The sequence below is a fragment of the Solanum stenotomum genome, chromosome 7, assembly GCF_019186545.1.
Source record: "Solanum stenotomum isolate F172 chromosome 7, ASM1918654v1, whole genome shotgun sequence".
Lineage (NCBI taxonomy): Eukaryota > Viridiplantae > Streptophyta > Magnoliopsida > Solanales > Solanaceae > Solanum > Solanum stenotomum.
Window position 1 is genome coordinate 1,495,606 of NC_064288.1, and position 8,773 is coordinate 1,504,378.

Sequence of the window (8,773 nt, forward strand, 5' to 3'; positions counted from 1 at the left end):
CACCAGTGTACGCAAGTCTGTCTTATAATTTACGTGAGACTATTTTCAGAGGTCCCTCAGCTTAAGTCTTAACTACAACAAATCAAAATAGTTATGAAAAGAAAAGACGATAGTGGAAAGAACATGTTCAAAAAATGAATAGTAACAATATCAAAATAATAAAATAATCAAAACACAATAAATAATCGATGGTAACATATATTAAAAGCAAGAGAATACATGAATAAGGCCAATAGTGTTGCAGACTCCCACTAAGCTTAATCTTGTCGAAAAGTAAGACAACACTCAATTACCTACTGATCTTATATCTTAATTAATGACAACATCCATACCCTCCTGTCTAAAGTCATGTCCTCGTAAGCTGAAGCTATGTCATGTCCTATCTAATCACCTTTCCCAATACTTTTTTGACTTACCTCTACCTCTTTTCATACTCACTATATCCAATCTCTCACACTTTCTCACTGGGGTATCTACACATCTCCTCTTCACATGCACAAATCATTTCAACCTCACTTCAGTATTCAATTTGTCCACCATAGAGGTCACTCCTATTCTGTCCCGAATATTCTCATTTCTAAATTTATATTCTCCTAGTATGTCCACATGCATACACATCTCAACATACTCATTTTCAGAACAGAGTTCTTGACTGGTCAAGTACACTCTGACTCATACAACAAAATCGATCTAATCACCATTCTATGTAGAACTCACTTTTAAGTTTTAGTACTACCTTTTTATCTTGCAAGACTCTATAGGTAAGCCTCCATTTAATCCACACTGGACCAATATGATATGTGACACATCATGAATATCTCCATTTTCTTGAATTAAAAATCAAGATACTTAAAAAATTCTCTCTTGGGGATAATTTGTGTATCAAGCTCACTTCCACGCCTGCCTCATACACTGCATCACTTAATTCACACTCAAATATATTGTACTAACTCTACTGTGAGTCTCATCAATCCGTACGATGTTATCAACAATAGCATATACCAACACCTCACTTTGAATATGTCACGTCAATTAATCCATCACTAAAGCAAATAGAAATGGACTAAACATTGATTCATGGTGCAACCCCATCTCGACTTGAAAGTACTTCGAGTCTTCTTCCACAATTCTTATCCGGATCTTGACTTTATCATACGTATCGTTCATTGTCATAATGTAAGCCATACATATATCTTCAGCCTCCAAGCATCTCTATAGGACTTCTCTTAGGATTTTACTGTAAGTCTTTTCTAGGTCAACTAATTCTATATGTAAGTCCCTTTACCCATTCTTATATTTCTCCACTAGTCTCCTTACAAGATGTGAATGACTTCTGTAGTTGATCGTTCCGGCATAAATTTGAGTTGTTTCTCAAAATTTGTTACATTATTGCATAATTTTTCTTAGAGGGAGATTTATGCGCATGCTTCATTTTTATTTTTATTAAGATCAAACTGTGTCAATCTTAATACATAATTAAATATTTAAGATCTAAATAATTATGTTATCTATTTTTTCAACACTTGAATGCATAAAAGTCTTTTAACTCAATATTTATATAATACTAATTAGTCTAATGTTGTATCAATAAAATATTTTTTTATTAAAAGTATATGACGGTTGGTAATGACTAATAATGATGATTGGGAATGTCAATTGAGAGTGGTGTTAGTCGACATTGGTGGTTGTGGGTGTGTAACTACTGACAATGATGACTGACAATAGTTGTTAAAATTGGTGATTGATGGTCACTGCTTCACAACTAATAATTATGGTAAAAGATAATGATAACTGATAGTGATAATAATGACTAGTGAGATATAGTGATAATNATGGGTCAATCTTAATACATATTTAAATATTTAAGATCTAAACAATTATGTTATCTATTTTTTCAGCACTTGAATGCATAAAAGTCTTTTAACTCAATATTTATATAATACTAATTAGTCTAATATTGTATCAATATAATATTTTTTTATTAAAAGTATATGACGGTTGGTAATGACTAATAATGATGATTGTGAATGTCAATTGAGAGTGGTGTTAGTCGACATTGGTGGTTGTGGGTGCGTAACTACTGACAATAGTTGTTAAAACTGGTGATTGACGGTCACTGCTTCACAACTAATAATTATGGTGAAAGATAATGATAACTAATAGTGATAATAATGACTAGTGATATATAGTGATAATTGATGAATGATTATCAGGTATTGAAATGATGATTGACGATGATGAGTGTGAGCATCAATGCTAATGGAGATAATTGATAACGATCAATTATAGTGATTGATGATGGTGATGGTTATGAGCTGAATATGATGGTTGGTGTGTTGGTAATTAAGGAAGAAAATAAAACGAAAAAGTAGAGAAAGATCAAATCTTTTATTTTGGGCTGTGTGTCAGCAATTGGCATCTCATGGTGTATTGATGCATCATATCTTTTTGTCTTGATGATAACTTTCAAATTTTATGTGACCACCAATCAACTGAATGAATAAAAAAGAATGGAACTTAGGAATGTTTCATTTTTAATTTGGAACCTTTTATTAAACTTTCGTGTCAAACGATACTACTTTACATACATCAATAACAAGTGTTAACCTTGTATAATTGGATGGCGGGGAACTAACACGGGTTCTGGTGCATTGGTGGGAGTATTTTGCCCTTCATCAGAGGTCTCGGGTTCGAGCCCTGGATATGGAGAAATTATGTTGGGAGCATCACCCCTTCGGATTTAGTCGGAGCTCCAATGTGGATACATCAGGTGGGAAACCAAAAAGAAAAAATTAGATGGTGGGGAAAAGAGATAAACATATCCTCTTATTTTGTGATTTAAAGCTAATATTTCTCTCTTTGAAATAGACAAATAGTAATGTATATATACACTCTTAAGCGAATATTTCTCCCTTCGAAATATAGTAATGTACATATACACTTTCGATTTAACAAGTAGTATATATTTACTCTTTTCTTTACTAGGTTGAATTTACAAAATAAAACTAAAAATCTAAGTGAGTGAGATAATCTTTTAAAGTTATGTGATATTTTTGAAATTAAAAAAATATTGGACTTGAATTATAGAGTTGATGTGATTTATTAAGTTTCTTTTGTTCACCCCTAATGGTGATGTTTTAGAGTAGGGATAGAACTTAAAAGTCAACTGTTCTTAAATTCTTCTAGAGACTAGAGAGCGCATAATATGTCAGAAATTGGCATCTTATAGGGGAATTGAATACATACTGAAAGTCAACTTATTTTTTAGGTAGATGCATTCAAGTATTGATGCATACTTTTTTAATAAATAAATAAGTAAATTCTCTGGTGATAATTTCAATTAAAAAAGGGAATAATTTCATGTTTAAATATCCTCCAACACACTTTATGACATCAATCAAAATCTAGGTTTTCTCTAAATTCTTGTTTTTAGGGTATTTTCAATCGAGGGTTATCGAAAATAACTTTTGTACCTTTAAAGATAGGGACAAGATTTACGTAATTATTATTCTTTTTAGACATCATTTATATATGAAGTTATACTTAGTATGTTGTTGTTATAAATTTTTAGGAAAATTTTGAGTTGAGAGTCTTTTGAAACTCGAAACAAACCTTCTATTTTTGAGACAGGAATAAGATTTGCATATATATTATGTTTACTAAATTCCATTTATGAAATTAAAATAAATATTTTATTATGTGTTGCGATTATATTGTAAATTTTAATGAACAACCTGCTCGGCTGCTCCAAATTACACTACTCTATCTGTAAATCTATTTGTCCTGTGAAATTAGGTTTTAGGTCGAGTTTACACCCCAAAAACTAACTCAAAATGAAGAGCATTGCACAAGCCTTATAAGGGGTCCACCTATATCATTAACCACCAATGTGAGATTTTTGTTATTCTTTAACATGTCCCATGCTCATACATAAATTTATCTGGGGGTGTTAAATTATGTGCGGATTAAGCTAAAACTGAAAAGGCTAAAATGGAATAAATTAAAATCAAATTGGGTCATTGTCACGCTCCGAGCCTACACCCTGTGCGGGACTGCACTCGAAGACCATTGTTGGCCTCAAGCGAACCCTTGGACTGGCTTACTGACTCAGTGGAAAACTCTAAACATGCTTACTATGATCAAAGTGAACTTNAAACTCGAAATCAACCTTCTATTTTTGAGACAAGAATAAGATTTGCATGTATATTATGTTTACTAAATTCCATTTATGAAATTAAAATAAATATTTTATTATGTGTTGTTATTATATTGTAAATTTTAATGAACAACCTGCTCGGCTGCTCCAAATTACACTACTCTATCTGTAAATCTATTTGTCCTGTGAAATTAGGTTTTAGGTCGAGCTTACACCCCAAAAACTAACTCAAAATGAGGAGCATTGCACAAGCCTTATAAGGGGTCCACCTATATCATTAATCACCAATGTGAGACTTTTGTTATTCTTTAACATGTCTCATGCTCATACATAAATTTATTTGGGGGTGTTAAATTATGTGCGGATTAAGCTAAAACTGAAGAGGCTAAAATGGAATAAATTAAAATCAAATTGGGTCATTGTCACGCTTCGAGCCTACAACCTGGGCGGGACTAGCACTCGAAGACCATTGTTGGCCTCAAGCGAATCCTTGGACTGGCTTACTGACTCAGCGGAAAACTCTAAACATGTTTACTATGATCAAAGTGAACTTACTCAAATAATTTTAGTGAAATAACTCAGAATGTTTAATAGTCAACATTCAACTTGGCCAAAATGGCAACTCAAGTCTTCAACATATGAAATAATAATGTAAAGACATCTGACTACTAACTGTCTATGAAGCCTCTAAACAAAGAGGGATGTCGGGACAGGACCCCCGATCATCCTAACATCTGAAAGACTAGAAAGCAAATAAAGGAGTCCTCCGGAATGCAAGGAGGCTCACCCACAGACTTTGAGTGCTCAAGTTGGATCAACGAGGAGCTGGATGTTGATCCTGGTTACCTGCATCTTCATCATAAAATGATGCAGGCCAACTGGCATCAGTACATTGAATGTACGAGTGTACGAGTTGGAATGCTAAACAAGATATATGCTTGAAAGGATTCTGAAAGGAAACACTCACTTGACTCTTCTCAACTTCTGAATAACTTAACTCAAATATAAAGGAATGAAACACATGCAATATATATATATTAAAAGCTTATAAGACAGTTGCAACCAACTTAGTTCGTCAAAGATAAACAATAACAACTAATATGGTTTTTCTGTGGGAGGTTCTCTAACCGACAACCACCACTATGAGCCTAAGTGGTGATACATCGTCTTGCCCACACTGCCAGAACTGTTCTATACTTTGCCATCATATAGAACGCTTAACTTAGTGGATCCACTAGCTTAACTTATGTGATCATCTAAAAAGTATGACCCATTAATACCCATGATGACTACATGGTTTATGGAGACTTGAGTTAACATGAACTCACATCCCCATATCGGTGATCAATACTACTCCCAAAAATATACTTAGCTCATATGTTTTAAAATAACTTCTTTCTTTGGTTTGAGATAATTACTTAAAACTTTAGCTTAAAAGCTCTCTTGGAATCGATGTTCCCTTTTATTGCTCAAATGTGAAAACATTTATAAACTCTTAGGGAATTCTTAGTTCCCTTATAGCTTCTTTGAGAAATGAACTCAACTCTTTAGTCTTAGCTTAACTTAAAACTTTTAGTCTTAAAACAAAGTTAAAACATTTGTAAAAGACCCTTGAAACTTTGATGACTTCACTTGACTTGACTCTTGACTTTCTTTGAATTGACTCTTAACTTTCCTTGAATTGAATTATGGATTCAAGGATTATGATTTGTGATAGGAAAGGTCTCTTGATGTTTAGGATTGATTTCGAATAGCTAAATTTGAGAAAAGTTACGAAATCACCGTCTTGGAACAAGTCTGCGACGTGGAGGTGTTCCTAAATAATTATTCGGGAAATTAAAATTTGAGACAGTGGAGTCCGCGTACTCTCCACGATGCGGAACATATTTTTGTTCACTGGGGAACAAGTCCGCGACGTGGACTTGTTTCATGAACCTTACTTGACTTTTTTCTTCTTCGTTTTTCAGCCTCAAACCACCTAAATTCGATTATCTTACTCAAATTCGTTTTAAATCCCGATGCCCAGCATGTATACTTAATAAACTAACTCAAAGCAACCTTAAACTCAATGCAAGGATCTCATAAACTTCTCAATTCGTCCTACTTCGCTAACAACATTCAAATTCAAGAATATTTGTCAAGAACATCAATTTTCCAACTCTTCTAGGACAAATCTCACTGAATTGAACATGCTTGGTGTGTGGGTGGATGAACCCAACGCTATGAGAGACTCACATACCCTGTAGGATCAATTCCTTTGCGAATCCACGACCAACATCGATCGTTCTTGGCGAATCTTGCTTTTCCTTTTCTCCTTTCTGTTGCGTTCTTTCTCCAAAAGCCCTAACTCTATTTTTCAAAAGTGTAAATTGAACTAACTTAGTTTTTGACCCCACTTAATTTACTAAAACGGATTTAATTAATCGGGTTAGGAAAAGACCAAACTACCCTTCAAAAATCCGTATTGGACATTTCCTAATTCGAATAGCCCTACTTCCAAAGGGCTTAACTCACTCATACCAACTCGGAATCACGTAAACTTAGCGATGTTAGAAAGATCAATCCAAGAGCTTTCAAACCATATCTGGAACTACACCTAACTCATCCTGAGCTAGGAGTTATGGTCGTTTGTAGTTGACAAAAAATACTCACTTTAACTTAAAATTTTCCAGATTTCCTTATACTTTCCAAAAATAACTATTACCAGATTTTAAACTTCTTTCTAGTTGCAAGATGTTACAATATCTCCCTCTTGGGAACATTCGTCCTCCAATGAGATTTACTCTTACTAAGCTAAGGGTGGTAACATCAAGTTCAAACATCCCAGAAACAATTTCAAACAAAGAACATGCTCACTCATAATTTAGATAGTAGTAAGAAGAAAATTAGTACCTTGGTCTGCATTTTCTCCAATTTCAAAGAGATGTGGATATCTTTTCTTCATATCCTCTTCAGCTTCCCAAGTAGATTCTTCAACAAATTAGTTCCTCCAAAGGACTTTGACTGATGTTGCTTCCTTAGTCCTCAACTTGGGAACTTTGTGATCTAGGATCTGAATCGGAATCTCCTCATACGATAAGTTGTCCTTAATCTCAATATTTTCAGTTGATATGATCAATGAAGGATCACTCATGTATTTCTTCAACATGGAGATGTGAAACACCGGATGAATCACTGCTAATTCCTGTGGTAGCTCCAACTCATAAGCTACATTACCAATCCTATTGGCTATTCTATAAGGTCCAATATACCGGCACTAAGCTTCCCCTTCTTACCAAACCTCATAACACCCTTCATGGGTGAAACTTTTAAATATACCCAATCATCTACCTCGAACTCTAACGTCCTTTTCCTAACATTAATGTAGGATTTCTGACGACTCTGTGCTGTTTTTAATCTCTCTTGAATTACTTTCACCTTCTCTATAGCTTAATGAACTAAATCTGGTCTTATCGACCCTGCTTTACCAACTTCAAACCATCCAATATGAGATCTGCATCTTCTCCCATAAAGAGCTTCATAAGGAGCCATTTAGATGCTCAAGTGATAACTGTTGTTGTAAGTAAACTCAATGAGAGGTAGGTCATCATCCCAATTCCCTTTGAAATCAATCACACAAGCCTTCAACATATCTTCTAATGTCTGAATAGTGCGCTCTGCTTGTCTGTCAGTTTGACGATGAAATGTAGTACTTAAGTTCACCTTTGAACCCAAACCTTTCTGAAAAGATTTCTAGAATTGTGCAGTAAATTATGCACCTCTATCTGAAATAATGGAGACTGGAACTCCATGAAGTCTTACCACCTTCTGAATATATAACTTGGCATAAACTTCTGCTGAATGAGTAGTCTTTACCGGCAGAAAATGGGCTTATTTTGTCATTCTGTCGACAATCACCCAAATAGAATCATGCTGCTTGCGAGACCTTGGTAACCCTGTAATAAAATCCTTATTGATCATCTCCCAGTTTTATTCCGGAAGTTCTATATTCTGATCCAAACCACCGGGCCTTTGGTGCTCAACTTTCACTTGCTGGCACTTTGGACACTTAGCAACAAATTCTGCAATGCCCTTCTTCATGCTATTCCACCAATAAACTTCTCTCAAGTCACAATACATCTTTGTGGAACCCGGATGAATGGAATATTTGGAGCTATGAGCTTCCTCTATAATCTTCTCTTGAAGTCCATCCACCATAGGTACACACAACCTACCTTGATATCTCAATACACCATCTCCCCCTTATTCAAAAGCTAATACTTTTTGCTTATGAACATTTGCCTTCAATTCAAGAAAAATAGGGTCTTGGTCTTGCTTGCCTTTTACTTCTGACACTAATGATGAGTCAGCCCCATTCGTCACCACTATACCTCATTCCGTGGAATCCATAAGTCTGACTCCCAGGCGTGCCAGTCTGTGTACATCTTTTGCTAACTCTTTCCTTCCTTCTTCAATATGGGCGGTGCTACCCATAGACAATTTTCTCAAGGAATCAACAACAACATTAGCCTTACCTGGGTGGTAAAGAATACTCATGTTGTAGTCCTTGAGTAACTCTAGCCACCTTTTCTGTCTGAGATTAAGCTCTTTCTGAGTGAACACATATTACAGGCTCTT